The sequence below is a fragment of the Haemaphysalis longicornis genome, unplaced genomic scaffold, assembly GCF_048455015.1.
Source record: "Haemaphysalis longicornis isolate Haplotype H1 unplaced genomic scaffold, Haemaphysalis longicornis Haplotype H1 scaffold_430, whole genome shotgun sequence".
Classification (NCBI taxonomy): Eukaryota; Metazoa; Arthropoda; class Arachnida; order Ixodida; family Ixodidae; genus Haemaphysalis; species Haemaphysalis longicornis.
In genome coordinates this window covers 11,837-31,784 of record NW_027526372.1, presented here as the reverse complement: position 1 = coordinate 31,784, position 19,948 = coordinate 11,837, and positions in this window count along the sequence as shown.

The following is a 19,948-nucleotide window of genomic DNA, read 5'->3' as shown; positions in this document are numbered from 1 at the left end:
TGCTAGGGAGGAAAATTAGCAAATGGTAAACTGTTTGAGAAGAGATATAAACGAGTTCAAAGATTCGGGCGAAATAATCATAGTTGGAGATATGAATGCCCATATAGAAGGTTTGGATGGATACACAGACCACAACGGTTCTCTAGTGATAGATCTATGCCAGGAAAACCGGCTTGTAATAGTAAACACGGAAAGCAAGTGTGATGGACAAATAACGTGGGAAAGCGGTAACAGACAGTCCAGCATAGACTACAGTTTAGTATCCGAGACAGTATACGGAAGGCTGCGGGAAATGAGGATAGATGAAAATGGAATAGACAGCTTAGGAAGCGACCACAAGCGATTTAGCTTGCACTTTAGAGGCGCAACCCGGAAAAATGCAGAAATAGGTACAATAGGAGGAAATAATTTGAATAATGAGCAGTTAAAGATCATCGCTGATAAATTGGAAGATGAAATCAATAAATACCCAGGCAAAAATTGGGATTACGACGAAATGATTGCGTTCATAAAGGGTAAGATGAATGAAGCAAAGGAACGAAACCGATGGAAAGGGAAGAGAAAGCCGAGAAGCTGGTGGAATAAGGAAATAAAAGAGGCTATTGCCCAGCGAAGAAAGGCGTCGAGAGAACATAGAGAAGCAAAAAGAACTGGTATGGAACCGGAGGTAGTGAAGGAGAAGTGGGAGGTCTACCGTGAGAAAAAACTAGAAGTGCAGAAAATGGTGCAAACAAAGATCAAGCAGAAAAGCGAACAATGGATGGCAGAAATACGGAAAAAGGACAAAAACGCATCCAAGAAGTTTTGGAACCATGTAAAATCACTAAGCTCAAAAAACGATAACCATCAAAAATTCCTGATTGATGAAGAGGGGGAACATTTAGAAGGAGAGCACGCGTTGGCGCATATTCATCGAGTGATTAGTGAGAAGTTTAGGACAATAGTGGTAGGGAAACCTGCACCGATAACATCAGCGCCACAAAAGACTGCGGAAAGGGAAATAAGTTTGAGCAACCTTGATTGGAAAAAAGCAGAGCAAAAGGTTTCCCCCCAGACAGCAGTGGGCCCGGACGGAATACCAATGCAACTGATAAACCTACTTGGACCTAAAAGTAAGGATTCGTTTATGAGGGCAATAGATAAGGTGATAGAAACCAAACAAATACCAGAGGACTGGTTAGAAAGTAGGATGAATTTAATATATAAAGGCAGAGGAGACAAAGCCAGTATTGATTCATACAGACCACTCACAGTAACGTCAGTGGTGTATAGATTCGTAATGCAGGCGATAAAATCAGAAATTCAAGCATGGATGGAAGAAAATGAAATACTTGGGGAACTGCAGAATGGATTTAGACAAGACAGGCGACTGGATGACAATCTGTTCGTGATAACGCAGTGCATTGAAATTGCGAAAGCACAGAATAGACCACTATGGATTACGTTCTTGGACATTAAAGGGGCATATGACAACGTAAACAGAGAACGGCTGTGGAGGATGCTGAAACTCCAGGGATTAGATGACGAGTTAGTACAGTTCCTTATAGCAATCTATAAAGACAATAGAGTGCACCTTACTTGGGAAGGACAGAAATGCGCCCAGCAGGTCAACATCCATCGGGGACTGAAACAGGGATGCCCTTTGAGCCCAATACTGTTCATGCTTTACATGGCAGGGTTAGAAAAGAAAATGGAAGAAAGTCAAGTAGGGTTTAGCCTAACCCATATGCTGCAAGGCGAAGTGGTACAACAGCATATTCCGGGAATGTTATACGCAGACGACATTGTTCTTTTAGCTGATAACCAAACCGATATGCAGCGGCTAATAAATATTTGCGGCCAGGAAGCCACTGACCTCGGATTAAATTTCAGTGCAGAAAAATCAGGAATAATGGTTTTCAATGACGCTACCACCGACGTAGTGTCTATCCAGCAAGGCGAATTACCTAGAGTGAAGGAATATAAATATTTGGGAGTGTGGATAAACGAAGGGGATAACTACTTAAGTACTCACGAGGAGCAACTTAAGGTTAAGAGAAAGCGAAACTCAGCTATAATGAAGCATAGAGCTCTGTGGGGGTATAACAAATATGAAGTAGTAAGAGGAATGTGGAAAGGAGTAATGGTTCCGGGTCTCACGTTTGCGAATGCTGTACTCTGCTTAAAATCAGACGTTCTATCATGCCTTGAAGTAAACCAGAGAACGGTAGGACGTTTGGCCTTAGGCGCGCATGGAAAAACAACTAACGAAGCAGTTCAGGGAGATATGGGCTGGGCGTCGTTTGAAGTTAGAGAAGCTCAGAGTAAAATATGCTTTGAGATGAGGTTGAGGGCAATGGATCAACGAAGGTGGGCAACTAAGGTTTTTAGGTACCTATACTTGAAAAGCGTGGACACGCAGTGGTTAAGAAAGACTAGAAGGCTAACGATGAAATACGGAAAGAACAGTGGGGAATCCAAAACAGCCAAGGTAACCAAAAAAGAGGCAAGGCAGATTGAAACGAATAAATGGAGGGAAAAAATGGAAGCTAAAACGTCGTTAGAGATGTACAGGGCTGAGAAGATGAACATCAGAAAGGAAAATTTCTGCGATAATTCCCAGGGCAGTGCTTTGCTTTTTGAGGCTAGAGCAGGTTGCCTGCGAACTAAGAGTTTTGTGGGGAAGTATTCACAAAATGATGGGGTATGCGTGGTCTGCGGAAAAGAAACAGAAACTATGCGGCACATCGTGCTAGAATGTGAGGGTATCCATCCAAATCTACATGAAGGGAATATTGGGCTGTCAGAAGCCCTAGGATTTAAAGGTATCACAGAGGAAGGTAACTTTAAGGCTGTCGAGGGGACGAAAAGAAGATTAGAATGCTGGTGGACGAAAAGCAGAGAGGGGAATATTGCCTAGGACAGTTACCACCTGTAACAGGAAAAAAAAAGTATTTTGTGCCTAATAAGCTTTTTGTGCCTGCCCTAAGCAGCGCTAGTATTAAACCAAAAGTGTAAAACATATGTATATTAGTCCTTTTTGGTAAGATGACATGTCATCACCCCGATACAAAAGGGAAACCAATAGAAATCATCATCATCATCCATGGGCGTCCGGAAGGGGGGGCAAGGGGGGGCAACTGCCCCCCCCCCTTGGAAATTGGGATATTTTTATGCACTAGAAAAGAGCTGCACAGCTTGCCTGGCCCATTAAAATAACTTTGCCCTGAAGGACGGAAGAGAGGAGAGAACGACACCGAAGTTCTCTCCTTTGTCCCATCCTTTAGCGAAAAGTTTTTTTGTAATTATGTACGTGAACCAACTAGCGCAACAATCCACGCTACTCAAATGATTAGCACACTCAGGTGCTGCGTATCCGTGACTGCGGTCAACATTACACTTTAGACACTGACTAACATTGCCGGACATGTGACGGCAGTGAAACAGACTGCCTGTGTTGGCTATTGAAGATAGCGAACAATTCTGAAAGTTTTGACGTTTTTTTTGTGTGTTTTTTTCTAAACTCTAGATTTATGCAGTCGTACCACAAGAACTTCAGTTTTCAGACAAAGTTGCAGCTATATCTAGCAAAAAATCTTCACCGCTACACCTAGTAGGGAGAGTAACATCCTCAGGTGCCATCCGATCACCTTGTACACCCTTTCCTTCGAAATCGCGAAATGTCGGCACCACCCAAGCCCCGAAACAAAACCTATAAATCAGCCCCTCAAAACTCTTGTACGCCTGTACTGCATTGAAAGCCAGGGAGGCGAGTAGTATCTTTATTGCGTCAGCCATTTCAACAGACTTCTTTACACATGTCATCTCGCAATTTGCCCAGAAAAACCCCAGGCGTCTGCAGCTGCTATTCAAGGAAGATTGACGGAGTGCAGTTCTATGTATGTGAATGTATTGTACAGTGTGCTGGTGATGAGTTGGCGTGAGTCGAGAACCCTCACGCAGCGAGACTGGCCACTCTTTACGAAGTGACAGTAACTTTTCACATTTTCTTTATTAACTTTATTTTTTTGTTCGGTAATAAAATCCAATGTATATCCTCCAAGTCTGGTTCTAATTCGCTGTTTGTACTTTTTGTAACCACAAATAACGCTTTTTTGGTGCTATCCAACCGTACCCCCCTGGATGCCCCCCCTTGCAAAAAGTTCTGCGGACGCCCTTGTCATCATCATCATGAAGCGAGGCTCGTCTGGCCGACGCTGCCTGCGCTATGCGTTGTAAATCAGCCTTCGTTCTCGCGTCTTCGGGATAGAAACCTTGAATATATGGTCTATGTATTTTGACTCGATCCTACAAGTACAAAGTTGTTTAACGTACGTTGTTTAACACCCACGATTGCCTTTGCACGCAGCTTTAGTGGTCGTTTGCTTGAAAGGCGAATGCCGAGAAGGGTTCTGTCATCTCGGGCAGAGTGAATGCCAGCGTGCTGAATTCTGTTTTCGCTGTTACATCATTTTCGCTTATGCTTTTTCTGCCTTTTAAGTTGTTTCGAACGCTCTGGGTATCCGTTGTGTGTGTGTGTGTGTGCGTGCGTGCGTGCGTGCGTGCGTGCGTGCGTGCGTGCGTGCTTGCGCGAAAACAGCGTAATACCGATAAGCTCTCGTGTATTGTTTATAGGCAGGCGACTACGATAGTCAAATAATCTGTTAGGCTTCCACGGGTACGAATCAATCATATTTTTGCGTTTTATTTAATATGCTTAGGGGTTTCAAGTAGCTACTGCCATCACGCTACCAAATTATTAGCCGTGAGTGAAAAAGTCGTGATATTCCGCGGTGCCTTTCATATCGCTATCGACTCTACATAAGTATTTTTTCGAAAGACTGTTTCTGAATTTATAGATTTGCTGATTTGTTGTCATGACATATTAAGGGCATTATTTTTTTTCGGTGAGCAGTTAAGCTGATCACTAATATCTGTATGCACAACATCGGCTGTAAGTAAGCTGTTCGGGATATTAGTAAATAAACACATCAAGTGGAGAACTATACCAATCGTAACTCGGGTAAAGATTTTTATTACATTATTTAGACCACGTCCATTAATGGTAGACTGGAAGTCTCTCGGTACGTTTGTATATGCAAGCATGCATACCAATAAACGGCACCAGCACGTTTACCCTGCCTATTGCGGAAGAAATACCGATAGCGATTTGGACAGTATACACTTCAGATGCTAAAGTATACGACGTCTCTGTTAATAGTATCGCGGTAAAAGTTACGCCAAACGTTTCAAGTAGTGTTGCCATGTCATCTACTTTATCTGTCAAAGACCGCACGTTTAAAGGGGTCCTGAAATACCTTCCGCCGATGCATGGATGTACATGTACCCAAATAAAGCAATGTATTAGCAATCTCCTCCCGCAAGAATTTTGTTGAAGCGATGAGTATTAGCTGAGAAATCGTAAATCAAAAACCGCGCATTATCGTCGCGCCGCATTTCCTCCTCCTTTCAACTTACTCTCCGCTGTTGACGGCGAGCGAGCCTTCCCTCCCATGATGCTGCGCTCCTCCGCGGTGACGTACTTCCGCTATTGCGCTGCTCACACAGCCGTCTGCTACGGGCAAGATTTGTTGACACCGTGAATCCCGCACTCAGCTCAAGCGAACGAAAAATCTGGCCCCATGTGTGCGGCGGCCTGGCCTTGCCCTTTCGCGGTGTACGTTGCTGCAGAACTTTGCTATCGGCGGCACGCGACTTTTTATCGGCGGCGAACTCGCAGCCGCACGGGGAGGATCCTGCGCTCGCTCCCTTGGATGCACAGCGCACTGTTTATCCAAAAAGCGCCGTATCAGATGTGGCCCCGCTGCTGCCGGGTCTTATTTTGTGGCGGTGGTAATTCCTGCCGGCGGCATGTGAAAAAGACATTTTAAACCGATACAAAACCCGTGCACAAAACACCAGTTCAGCTTGGGGCCACGCGTGGTGGAGAGCGGCAACGTTGGCAAAACATGCTCCGGCCTCCGAGCTTTCTAGCGCTGGAGCGAGCACCATTTCTTTGACAATATCAAACATCGGTTGCCCTGGCAACAAGGCACAAACCGCTCTAGAAGTCAGTTACGGTTGCGTGATCCCGGTTCAGCTTGGGGCCCCACCTCGCGGCATATGGGCACTGCAGGCATACTACTCACTCCCATTTGAAAGTGCGAGATGCGTTTGGCATTACAGGAGGCGATGGTGTGTGTGTTGTGGACGCCATTGTTTCGCGATGAAATGCGACGTTGTGCTTCTGCGGGTGGAAAGTGCTTCCCATGGTCTGGATTATCTTTCTCGAGCGGGGTACGACTCAACCTCGCATGGGGTATGTGCAGTGTGCGTGGCTAAAAGCCATCTCGGCTTGTGCGCCAGAGTTAAGTGACTTGCTGTTCGTCCCCGCAAACCGCGCGCGAGGTGAGTGCCGAATTTACGAGGGGCAGGAGGAGGAAACCCATCGTCTGTCAGTCGCGGTTCGGACTTACAACACATGTTGTGACGTTGTGTTTGTTCGAAACACATCTCTGGATTGTTTTGAAGTTGAATAAAATGTATGCGTCAAACCCGGGCATTCGGCTCAGGGCGTTCTCTGCGATTGCAAGAAAGAAGTGCCACGGGGCTTCAACGCTTTCTTTATGGAACGTACTCAAGTAAGAGAATATCCATGTCGTGTTATGGCCGTGTTGCATTCAATAGAAACGGTTAAGCGTTTGTTTACACTTGTTTCGTTTGTTGTAAAATGTCCAAGCACTCCGGCACTCCACTGGCAGAGCAGCCGGCGAGCCGCCGCTGAGCAGACGACTCATCTCTTTGCCGGAAGTGCGTGAAAAAGCCGCCCGATAGCAGGATGTCTAGCTCATGACGAACATCTGGGAATCGATGATGTAGACATGTGAAGATGGCGGCGTCCAAAAACACGAAGGAAAGGGTGAGAAAAAAACGACAAACTTTGCAACAAAAGTGTGAGCTTTCCGCTGCGCGTAAAAGAGTAATACTTGGCACAGATGATGTTGACGACCCAATCGAACGATTGCGCTAGTCAATTTATTGTGCTCAAAACGCCTTTCAGGGCCCCTTTAAAGGAGAAAAAAGGAAACGACATAGTGGGTATTTTTGTGTTTACTAATGGTTGGATTTCGGTCGGTTGAATTCCCATAATTTGGTTCTTGCTTCTTGGTCCGGGCGTTCCAAACAACATGTGCGATGTGCGAGATTTTTAGAAACAAAACCGGAAAACGTGTTGTGTTTTGGAACCATGCATGACTACAAAAAAGAATACTGCTGTGCAATGAATCCACTTATGCATCACCCCGGGCATAGCCTACGTCAAAAATTCAAAGCACCAGTAACTACCCTAATGGCACCAGTAACTACTTCTACCTTTCACCTCTATTGGTGTGCGGTAACATTTTTATTAAAGTCATACACAGGCGGCGAAGGCCGAGTTTTCGTCCTCTGCACCCGCCCGCGCCAGGGAAAACGACCTTAGGCTACGCGCGCCGCGGTGCGGCGGAAAACGGCGAAACAGCCTCTTCGGAATTACGCTCTCTCCGGGCGATTGGAACGGCCGGAGCAATCCGCCTCTTTCACAACCCCAATGCGCATGCGCAATCCCCTAGCGGCCAAGTCCCTAAGCAGTCCAGTAGGGGCAGCAGACGACATTCCCCACAGCTCCCGCACAAGCGGGAAGGGGTCGTGGTTGTATTTACATCGTTTGATTTTTTGTGTGTGCTCGTTGTACGCGGAACAATGCCCACAACTTGTGCTGCGTTCCGCTCTAACTCGGAGTGCCGAAAAGGGAACGGTGTCGGCTTCTATCGCTTCCCGTCGGCCGCACGCGATCGGCTACGGCGGCTTGCGTCGCTCGCGTCGGCTCGGGTGATTGATCGCTGCTATCTGTGCAACTGCGAATGACACAATCCGCAACACAACTTTTCACTACACTATCATCCCTTTTCTCGCATGTGGAACTCTAAGTTATAACTGCCGTTTGAGCGATCGGTGACCAAGTCATCTGCGTAGCCTGTTTCGATGCTTCCGCGCAGGTATCGCCATCTCTCGGCGGCTCGGCGCACCGCGCGCCGCGGCGACCGGTCAGCGTAGGCTTGCAGCGCGGCAGATATATCTGATCGCCGCTTTTAAAATAAGCCCTGACAACAATCCCTAGCACAATTTTTCACCACACTAACACCTACTTTCTCGCATGTGGAACTTTTTAGCGATCAGATTGATTCAGAAGAGCAGCGACAAGCGCGGTTGCTACCGTGGTCTGCGCAGTCGGCGCCGGTTTGAGCCGCTGAGTGTGCCGAGCTGGTAGGCGCGGCCGGCGTGTGCGCGGACTGTTTCCGAAGGCAGAAAACGCTTCACGATTGCTTGATTTATCCATTTCTTGCGAACAAACGCGCAGAATCTACAAATTCAGCTCAGCGATCATCGTAGTTGACCACGGAGCAAAAACAGTGGGCGGAGCGACGCCTACGACGCATTTCATGCGCGCATCGGGCCGTCTCAAATTCACGCGTATGACTAGTCGTGGTGACAGTCATAACGATCAGTCGCATGCGAATAGCGTGTACCAATCGTACATGTGTGCAGCGCTTAAAGGCATTTTGTGAACTGCCGGCCTTTGTTGAGCTGGCGATCGCACTTCATGCCAGATGACTCCAAGCAGTGCTCGCTCTGCTACTCGGACGGCGCACGGATCTGTCCGAGATTTCTCTGCCAGCCCTCATTCAGTGATAAGAAGCCGCGTGGTATTATGTGATGACCAGGGGCTGTCATCTTAAGGCGTTATAACACCAACACAGTAGAAAAACTTCGGCTGCTCCTCGCCGTAATGCGGGATTGCCGTGCATACAACGAGAACGCAGCCGGAGGAAACGCCGACAAACCCTACGGCTTCAACTTCCGCTGGGCACGCTAGGTGGCAGCACACCGCAATGAAAGAGGCGGATTGACGGCGTGCCGCCGGTAGCCGATCGCGGAGGCCACGCGTAGGGTTTGCCCGCGTTTCCTCCGGCTGCGTTCTCGTTGTATGCACGGCAATCCCACATTACGGCGAGGAGCAGCCGAAGTTTTTCTTCTGTGTTGGTGTTATAACGCCTTAAGACGACAGCCCCTGGTCATCACATAATACCAGCCGGCTTCTTATCACTGAATGAGGGCTGGCAGAGAAATCTCGGACAGATCCGTGTGCCGTCCGAGTGGCAGCTCGAGCAGTACTTGGAGTCGTCTGGCATGAAGTGCGATCGCCAGTTCAACAAAGGCCGGCAGTTCGCAAAATGCCTTTAAGCGCTGGACACATGTACGATTGGTACACGCGATTCGCATGCGACTGATCGCAGGGCTCGCAAGCTTGGACGTTCCCTGGTTTCCCTATAGGCGGCGTAAAAATCGACGCCCCACGTGACCAACCTACAGGGCACTTTTCGACCATCAAGTCCACCAGACGGCGCAAGCGAAAGGTTACTTTTGGTATAGAATACAAAACATTAATTCCGCGACTCAAACAGCCCACGCAGTTCGCTTACAATGTGTTATTTAAAAATATTATTAACAAGTTCCACATCAAACATCCGTTGAGCAAAAATGTACGCAACTTTTTACGAACAGCCGACTGGTGCACCACCTCGTTTCTGAATTCGCAACCACAAAGCCGCCAATTCAAATTGAAACCGCTGCAACGGCCCACCGTTTCTATGTGCGCGGAGCACTGGTTTCGTGACTGTTATTGCTGTTATGTGCTTTTGCGTCCATCAGTTGTTGAGAGGACTGGCAAAACACGGGAATTGAGTGCTTGTTGAGTGACAAATGTGGGAAATTCCGCATCGGAAGACAGCTGTCGAGGCCAGAATATTTGATTCTTCCAACAGAAGGTGAGTGTTATGCACTCCGCTAGAAAGACGGTGCAAACAAAACCGTTGTCGCCGTCAATACCTCATTCGTGCCCTTCGTTCGAAATCTTAGCGCAAGTGAACGAGTTGTTATGGCAAAAAAAAAAAAATGTTGTCATGAAAGCGACGTACAATTGCAGCGATCGAAATGAAATGATGTCCTGGCCTCTGTAAACTTGCGGATGTCAATAAACGATTTGTTCTCACTTGCTGCTCACTGTGGTCTGTGCCAGTCGAGGCCATCTGGTCACCTGGCGTAACATCACTTCACTAGCGCGGCGCAACTAAACACGCGACCAGCGTGCCAGCCAGGAACCAGCAGGAGCAGCCACGGCCGGACTCGACGCCCCTTTCGCGCGCGGGAGGAGGAGAGTCGAGTCCGGCCGTGGAGCAGCGAGCCGGCGGCCGCCATGCGAGGGCAGCCATGTTATTAAGGAGCTCAAGCGGCCTGTGCAAAAAGCATCCGCCATGTTTACAAAGTCGTGTTTACAGCGCCATCAAGCGGGCGTACTGGGTAGTTCACGACGCCGCCACTACGCTTTTTCTGGCACTACAGGCAAAGCTAGACCTTTGCTTCTCTAAAATCCTCCCTGTTCTGTGCTGATCGTTACGACTGTCGCCACTAGTCGTACGCGTGAATTTGAGACGGCCCGATGCGCGCATGAGATGCGTCGTCGGCGTCGCTCCGCCCACAGTTTTTGCACCATGGTCAACTACGACGATCGCTGAGCTGAATTTGTAGATTCTGCGCGTTTGTTCGCAAGAAATGGATAAAGCAAGCAATCGTGAAGTGTTTTCTGCCTTCTGAAACAGTCCGCGCACACGCCGGCCGCGCCTGCCAGCTCGGCACACTCAGCGGCTCGAACCGGCGCAGACCACGGTAGCAACCGCGCTTGTCGCTGCTCTTCTGAATCAATCTGATCGCTAAAAAGTTCCACATGCGAGAAAGTAGGTGTTAGTGTGGTGAAAAATTGTGCTAGGGATTGTTGTCAGGGCTTATTTTAAAGGCAGCGTCTGGAACCCCGCGTGGGGCACGAGATCTAGCCCCCTCGCAACGGCGGCAACGGCTCCTGCCCCGCGTGACGTCGTAAATACGTCATAGTGACGTCATATTAACAGCAATTGTTATTATATTGCGTAGTAGAATACCAAAAGCACATTTTTTTACATTTTAATAAAAAATTAGGAAGCCACTCATCTGCTAGAAGTTTTATAAAAGAATTTTTTTTGTTCGTTCTTGCGGAAGCCGCCGATGCTGCCGCTGCTGGCGGTATGGCGTATCCGAAAGTGCCGAAAGCCCTCCTGAATGCCTGAATTTCTTGGATCGACAACGTAGATGAAGCAGCACTATCAGAATGTGCGAGAACGTATGCGGGGACCAAGCCAGCCTTTCCACACGGTAGCGAAATCCGCTCTCGAGGAATGCTGACCTGTGACCGCCTGCTGTATGCCGATGGTACCTGCGTTAGATCTACGACATCGCGCAGCCGAGTGGCCCCGTTCGAACAACCCACGTCCCACGCAAGAAAAGACACCGTCCGAGCGTGATTATGTGAGCCTGCTGCGGCATGTCCGCGCGGCGGCATCTGCTATCAACAGTTTGCACCACGGCAAGTTCAGAATGCTTAAATGGGTGGCCTAAAATCGCGGTGTGTTTTCAAAATGACAGCAGCGCGGGACGTAGGCTAGACGCGGCCACTGATATTTCACTGGTCGCATGTGCGCATTACAAGTGCAAACCACGGATAGCTAGAAAAGGTAATCATTGGTGTCCCCACACATGTACCGCGCACAATCCAGCACAGTAGTTTCCCCTTTAAGGAGATTAGCAAAAAAGACCCGAAAATCGGCAGTTTTGTCGCGTTTTTTGTATATATTTTCGAGTGGATTGAATTGTGGCTTAAAATTGTTTACCCGAAATACGTTTTGTGCGCGGAAAAGTCTGGTGATCATGAGCTTGCATCATAAATGCATGGTATTCAGCGCTTGAAAAGATTTTTCAGAAGAAATTATTGCAGCTGTAGTGGTGAGCCATTTCACTACAGTAAAATGTGGCAGAAATACATCTTCGATACAAAGGATGTGAAAGAGTGAGAACATTGGCAGTCTCGTATCCCGTGGCCCAGATTGTGGCTGGGTAGTTTCCATCATGCATTCAGCTCCTCACATTGGCACACACATGATGCTACGACAAATTAGGAACTGGGTCCTCCAAAAGGTACACTAGCCAGGCGCTTCATGCCATAGCTGCTGCATTGGCGTAACCTTCACGTCTCTGTATATGTGGCTATGTTGGCCAGATTTTACCGATTCCCCTCATGCAAAGGGACTTAATTCAGGACACCCAGCCGATGGGGTCAGAGAAGAAGCTGTACAGACGGTAACAGGAAGGGTATACACTTGGCCGACCATCATGTCTCCAGCATATGAAAACCCATGGGTTCTACGCAGGCTCAATAGTCAACGTCAAAGAGAATCTGAAAATGTGCCTGGAACGTGAAAGCCTCGGCGGATGGTTTGTGTCCATGGGTATGAGCAGCAAGCACGCTGCAAATGTAATTGATAGGCAAAGGTCAAGGCTGTAATGGTGCGAGTTTAACCAAAAGAAACGGTGAAAAACATCCCAATTTCAAACTGCATTGATGTAATATGGGCACGAGTGACGTCATATGGACGTGCACTGTAAATGCAGTTATCTGTGTGTTAAATGTACGTTAGCACTCAAGTGATACGATCAAACGGAATGGAGGCCCCACTGAAATTGCGCAGTTATGCTTTTTTTGCGGTGGGTTAGGTTGGTGGCTGTCAATTGCACAATCAAGATTCTGTGATGTCATAGAGAAATAGCTGGAAAGTGTGTATGGAACTTCCACTGCTCTACACATTTTCTGTACTATCTTATTTGTTTGAAGTTTACAATAAAATTGATGTCATTTGTTTTTTGGGCAAAGAAGTCTTTTTAATGAACGAACCTTGTATTTTTTCTTCGTAGCCTCTGTAACAGCCTGCCTACTGTGCCCCTAAACAGTGGTCGCTAAACAAATGCCCACTTGCCAGCCAGCTTCAGGGCTTGTAACGATTTACTAGGATTTTTCATGGCCAACATAAATTCCAAGGAATCCACGGTGGTACACTCCAGGGCAGTGCAAGTCTCAAAAGAAGTTTGACAGCAGGACTGGACAGTAACACAACCAACAGGCTTCATAGGTGGAAACCAGAAGCCCACCCACACAATGCCATGCAATAAGCCAATGCAGTGAGTCTCTTGATTTTTATGCGAGGCATTCAACGTGTGGGTCGACTAGTGAGGTTAGCTGGCCAGTTTGGGCACAAAATACTCACTTTTGTGATTTCAGACAGCTCTCAAAGGCCTATCTAGATGTCTTTGTTTTTTTCGCAAAAAAAAAAGTGTAAGCTCACAGTTGCCTTGAAAACATTGTTTAGCCTCTCCAGCAATTGTGCGAGCCTGAGGTAATCCTGCTTACAGGTGGTCCTCATGTTTGCTAGCTCCCACAGCAAGCACATGAATGCAGTGACTGAGAAAGATGGTGGCCAAAGGGAGAAAAGGGGGTGGTTCCTGAACAAACAGTCCTTGATCATCAAAACAGCAGAAAAGAGCGCTGATGACTCCGAGTCCTCGGCTGGGGTGTCGAAATACCTTCTGGCCTACGTGTACAGTGCATTCACAAACTTTTCTTTAAAAAATCTTGAGATTACACACACTCCCTCCATAGAAGGGGTTTGTTTCTGGCAAGGTGGTCGAGTTGAAATTTGTGATTAGTAACAACTCGCCATTCGTCCCTTTCATTTAGCATGCTTCCGAGCTTCACTTCAAAAACCCTACTTTTTCTAATTTACGTATAAATGGATTGATTATGAAATATTCTCTTATTTACCTCTGCTCAAATAAAACTGTTATACCTTAAATGCTGCTGTGTTCATGCAGGTGTAACATTCTTCAATGGTGTTGTGTGGGGTGCATTAAGCTCAGTACTAATAAACTTAAAACCAGGGCAAGTGAAGTTTCCCCTATTGTTTCAGTGTGTCCAAAATATTTATAAATTTTTGTAAGCATTCTAACTGTCTACCAATACTTTTGGGGGTAACTCAACTAAGCTCAACCTTTTTCCCCATGCCTTTATTATTGTTGTGCTCTACCAACACATTCCCAGCTGGAACATGCCTGCTGAATTTAGGGCCCAAACCATTCTTTTGCTATTTGACACGATTGCAGCTGTATGAAACATTGCTTTTGTTTAGTTTTAGCCTATGATTTCCAACAGGCCACTTAACTACTGTCAAAACCATTAATTGCTATTTATAACAAACAGTATTCTAACATTTTACATAAAACATTTGGTTGTTACCTCACTTGACGTTTTTGTTACACAGCCAGCCTGTCATATTTATCTAGGTATGAAGGACGTGTACACAACAAATGCCTTACTGCAATACATTCACAAGCCCGTCTTACAGCAAATCAGCAGTGACAGAAGCAACACGTTTTGGCTTTCCAGCAGAGCTTTGGTGTCAACAAAAAAGGAATCTTTCTTGGCTTCTCTGCAGAGCTTTGCACTCAAGCAAAAAGAGCACTTGGTTGTTTGGCTTTCCTGCAGGACTGTAGTGTAGTGCTAGAAGGCATCACTTGCTTATTTGGCATTTTTTCTGTGTATTGTGACAAGAAACCCTTGTGTTTTGTTAGGAAAAGGAACTTCACACCACAGACTGTGCAGAGAAAGTAGAGCTACTCACTGACTTTTTTCACAGCCACGGAAGTTTGGTAGAATCACTTGTCATTGACAAACACCATGTTTGCTTTCTGTCTGAAGGTGTGAATCTTGGAGAGTTGATTTATATTTTGGGGAAAAATACAGCGACAATAACAGTACTGAAGTACAAGGAAAGGTAGGTGCTGTGATGAACAGTGTCCATGTGTTCGCAGCTTTTTTGTCGTTTCTTTCTCGTGTTTTTTCATGAAGACTTGCTACCGTGCCTGATCAAGCCTGTTTTTGTGTAGCAAAAATGTCAACAGCGAAGCACGGATCAATGCTCACATGCTGCCCATTGACACCAAAGCAGAAGTACGTTCATTAGAGTCATTTTATTGTTGAAGCCTTCCACGATACATACAGCTTTCAGCTGTACTGCAATATTCACAAACTAGGTGTCCTTGGTTCCAGTTCCTGCACAAGGTATTAAGTACTATCAGGAGAGGGTAATGTCAAGCTGTACAAGAACCATTCCCTTGTAGATGTGCTCCATAAACTGTTTTTCAGGCTTGTTAGCTTAAAAAATAGTTTCAGTGCCCTTTTTTTTTCAAGCTAATTACCACCACCAGAGATTGTGCTTTCTAGCAGTTGAGCTCTGCTGGGTATGCATCATTGCAAACAAAATATGGGACACTGTATTATGGCCCTTACGACTAAGCATAGTCACTTAATCAATTAGCCGCAACAGTTTTTTTACACAGCACAGAGTTAAAAAGCAAAAGAACATGAAATATCTCCTTGCAATTAGAAACTTTTACTGTTCACCCCCCTCACAGAGCAGACAATTACCAGCTGTGAACACAAGTATTAACCTCAAGTTGAATTCCACAGGGTGCTCTGGATGGGTACATCGATGTCACAGTCAATCAGAATTCGTGAATCCACTGTAAGCCTTCGAGAGAAGCTCTCACCATTACTGGCCATCCAACTGAGTGGGCATGAAAGTATTGTTGTTGGTTGTGTTGACTTCCAAGCCAAACACGAGTAAACAAAAAACTAGCGTACCAAAATACATAATCAGAACAGATGCAGGATGAAGTTTTGTTGACTAACCGGGTTGAAGCCAGAGGGCAGTGGGGCAAAGGTTAGGGAAATAAAATCCATGCGGTAATTGTGAAGAAAGTTATGAGACGCTGCCACACGATTAGCTGGTGAGGAGGGAGGGCTATCCTATCTATCCCTTGCTACCTATTTACTATAATTGAGCAGATAACAACCTTTTATTAAACTTGCTAGCTGGCAGTTCCACGAACCCTATGTAGAAAATTTCAAGGTAGACAAAACGTTGTTTCCTGTGCATTCAATAATGGCTGCCTAGAGATTGCTTAACATTCGCAGCTCATTTGAGGTCTTGCCTATCATGAAAGCACAATAGTATTATTCGAAGCAACAAATTCGAAAAACATAGATGAACAACAAGAGTCACTTGTTTACCTTGAGCACACCAAACTTGAAAGCACTATTTAACACAAGTGTCAAGCTTGGCACAAACGGCGATCTTATCAAGGCTTGACTTCTCCCGAACTTGCACATTTGGAGCTTGCGCCTCCTTGCACAGGAAGCCAGCCAGTGAGCGGCTGGTTTCAGCGATAGCTGAGCACCATGCTGCCCATGGACGGGAGGCTCCTGGGCTCTCCCATTCACCAGGCCACCCACGAAAGTGGAGCTGCGCTCCCTGCATGCAGCGTGCATGGATCGTTTCCGCGGGGTAGTAAGGTTTCTTGCAGTGCCCCGCGAGAAAAATTGCAGAACAGGCTACATGCGACGACGGATTGCGTTCGACGATGCCCTGCGCTACCTGACGATACTTGATTCGTGCACACACTGACGCCGCTGGCACTGCGTCGCTCGCGTTATCACGTCATCAAATTCGGCTGCCTCGTTAGCCACGGCGCAAAGCGCTGGAAAACTGATCCGCACGTTTTACGCCAGAATCAAAATACAAGGCTTGGAATGCAAGTAGCGATCGGAACAAGTAGACAACGAATGCAGGAGCATAAAGCCGATGGCACGTGAACTGCAAGACAATATGACGCTAGCAACATATTTAACGGCAACAAAAGGAGCACGGAAAAAAGCGGGGCGAAGCAGCTTGCCAAATTAGGATGCGTTAGGCTTACCAAGACTAGCAGCAGCAAGTTCACGAAAAATGCTCAATAAATAATTGCAAACAATTCTCCCAACAAGAAAAAAGCGCCGTGAGGCAGCCGCTGTGCAAGGCGATAACGACGTAACGTTGCGCAGGCTTGCGGTTAGAGCCAAGGCCAGAATCCCACGTGGAGCAACACACGCCGTCAATGCCTTCAAATGTGCAAAAAAAAAAAATTGTGACGTCACAGGAAGTCACGCGACTAGTTTAGTTTGACGTCACTTCTGCGGGGCAGGAGCCACCGCGAGAGGGCTAGATCTCGTACCCCGCGTGGGGCACGAGACTTACCCTATTTTAAAAGCGGCGATCAGATATATCTGCCGCGATGCAAGCCTACGCTGACCGGTCGCCGCGGCGCGCGGTGCGCCGAGCAGCCGAGAGATGGCGATACCTGCGCGGAAGCATCGAAACAGGCTACGCAGATGTCTTGGTCACCGATCGCTCAAACGGCAGTTATAACTTAAATAGAGTTCCACATGCGAGAAAGGGTATGATAGTGTAGTGAAAAGTTGTGTTGCGGATTGTCATTCGCAGTTGCACGGATAGCAGCGATCAAATATCCGCCAGGATGCTAAGCCTACAGTTCCCATCACCCGAGCCGACGCGAGCGACGCAAGCCGCCGTAGCCGATCGCGTGCGGCCGACGGGAAGCGATAGAAGCCGGAACCGTTCCCTTTTCGGCACTCCGAGTTACAGCGGAACGCAGCACAAGTTGTGGGCATTGTTCCGCGCACAACGAGCGCACACAAAAAATCAAACGATGTAAATACAACCACGACCCCTTCCCGCTTGTGGGGGAGCTGTGGGGAATGTCGTCTGCTGCCCCTACTGGACTGCTTAGGGGCTTGGCCGCTAGTGGATTGCGCATGCGCAGTGGGGTTGTGAAAGAGGCGGATTATGCCATTGTACGAGCGGGCTGTCGTGATGTAAGGCGACAGCGTGAGATAATCTAACGTAGAGTTTTGGGGAGCTTGATTTCTGGTTTAATGCTCTCACGTTAGTTGAACCGATTAGCTGGTAAAACATTTCATCGCGATTAATGCATTAATCGATTAATCGGTAGGGTAAGCTATATATTAATCCACCAATTCCAGTTTTCATCACAATGGACGTTTGCTACCACCGATGCCCTTGGCTGTGCACCCTATCCTGGTATCGTGTGCCTCGGAAGCCGAATCCATGATGCAAGCCCGATATTGTAATGCTTCGTTTTGCTTGTCCTGTTTTTATTTGATGAAGATATTCTGTTGAACGTGCGTTGTGTAAGCAAAAGGAACTAGCAGGTTTTTATGTGTCGTCAGTGTCATGGAGTTACTAAAGGAGACAATTCCCGCGCCCGTGGCAGTTCTGGTTTAGTAATTACCGAATCAGCAGAAGCATCTTTTTTTGTGTGTGTGATACATTTGCATACACTGTGTACCCGACATATCTATGTTCAACGAAACTGGTCTTATTTATCACATGTAATGAATATGTGTCGTGCTTTGCTCTTTGCAGATTTATCTGTCATAAATTCTCCGTAACAAATTCATGTTTTTCTGCATTCAGAAAATAAACTTCAATTCAAATCAGAATTCAGAAAATTTCGGTTCAATGCTCCTGTTTCTGAGAAACTGGCATCACACTAGAGAGGCTGTTTTGATAGGTTGAATAGGAGGGCTTGCAGTGCAGACGATCTTGCGGTGTCACTAAAGGCGGTCGACATGCCCCTGGAAACATACTGGATTAGCGTTTTAGTGACAGAGTTAGTAGAAGCAGCTGTGTATTGTAATAGATTATATAACAATGTGTTGCTACCATCTTTTCTAATATCGGGTATATTATGTTAAGTTTCATTTGTGGTGCAAGCCTGGATTCACGCTAGGAGGGAGAGAAAACGTTTATTAATATTTTTTAGTGGTTGAGCGTCGATGGGGTCAGCACACGAAACTGCCTTGTGGAGGCAGGTATTTTTCAGGATTTCTTGTTTGCTGTGAGCACCATTATTTAGTTGATTTGACTTTTTGTTAATATGAGATTTAACGCGCCGACGCTACACAGGCGATGAGGCGAGACTGTGGAGGGCTCCGGATTAATTTTGACCACCTGGGGATCTTTAACGTGCGCCGAAATCTCGAACACAGAGGAGTTCTCGCTTTTCGCCCCCATCAGAAAAGCTGCCGTCGCGGCCGGGAATCGAACCCGCGTCCTTGGGCTCAGCAGCGCAGCGCCTTAGCCACTGAGCCACCGCGGCGGGTCACGATTATTTAGTCATGTGGATATTGTAAATATTGGTTGCGCTTCTGCAGGGGTCATATGCGTGTGGTGTGTACGCAAATGTGTGAGTCTTTTTTGCAACAACTTGATTTGCTAGACATCTCACTTTTTTTCAGATGTTCCTGATTCAGAGAACTCTACAGACAACATATTCCCCTACATCCATCGTTTTTTCTAGGTGGCGATGCCATTGTTTCCGTGAAACGTGTGTTTGAGTATTTATCAGACGTCAAGTTTTTAAACCTCATTTCCTATCACGCATAATGAAATCTGTCCCTATACACCAGCCATGCTCATTCTCGTTTTGTGATTTTACTTTTGTTTTTGCTGACTTTACTTAGTGTTTAAGGTTTCACCCCCCATATATGACTATTGTTTTGGCGCTCTTTGCCCCAGTTGGCCTTGCGCCATAAACATCCAACCATCATCATCAGATGTTCCTGATAATTACAAGGGGCTGAACTGGCTTGTAATTTTGTTTTGATAGTTTTTTTTAAATAAATAAATGCACTTCCAGAAATGCAACATAAATAAATATATCGTCTCTGGTCGAATCGCCCTCGTGATATAAATAAATTTAATCGTAAATTTGACCCTTGCTGCATTTTTTTCTTGTTTGACATTTAGAATCTATCAAACAGTACACACCATGCATTGTTTGTGTTTTGGATACCTTGCATCCGTCGTACCCTATACGCACGGAATGAGGAAAAATGAAATGAGGTAATCATCAACTGCATGACATCTGATCAAGACGCCTTATCACAGGCTTGTGGAAATAGAGTTTGTACTAAATTAATAGTTCATGAATCCTGGGCTCTAACCATCCATCATTTGTCATTCAAACATTTTGTTATTTATTAGCATAATCCAGCTCAGTCAACGAGTGCCTGTACCAAAAAGAGGTGCTT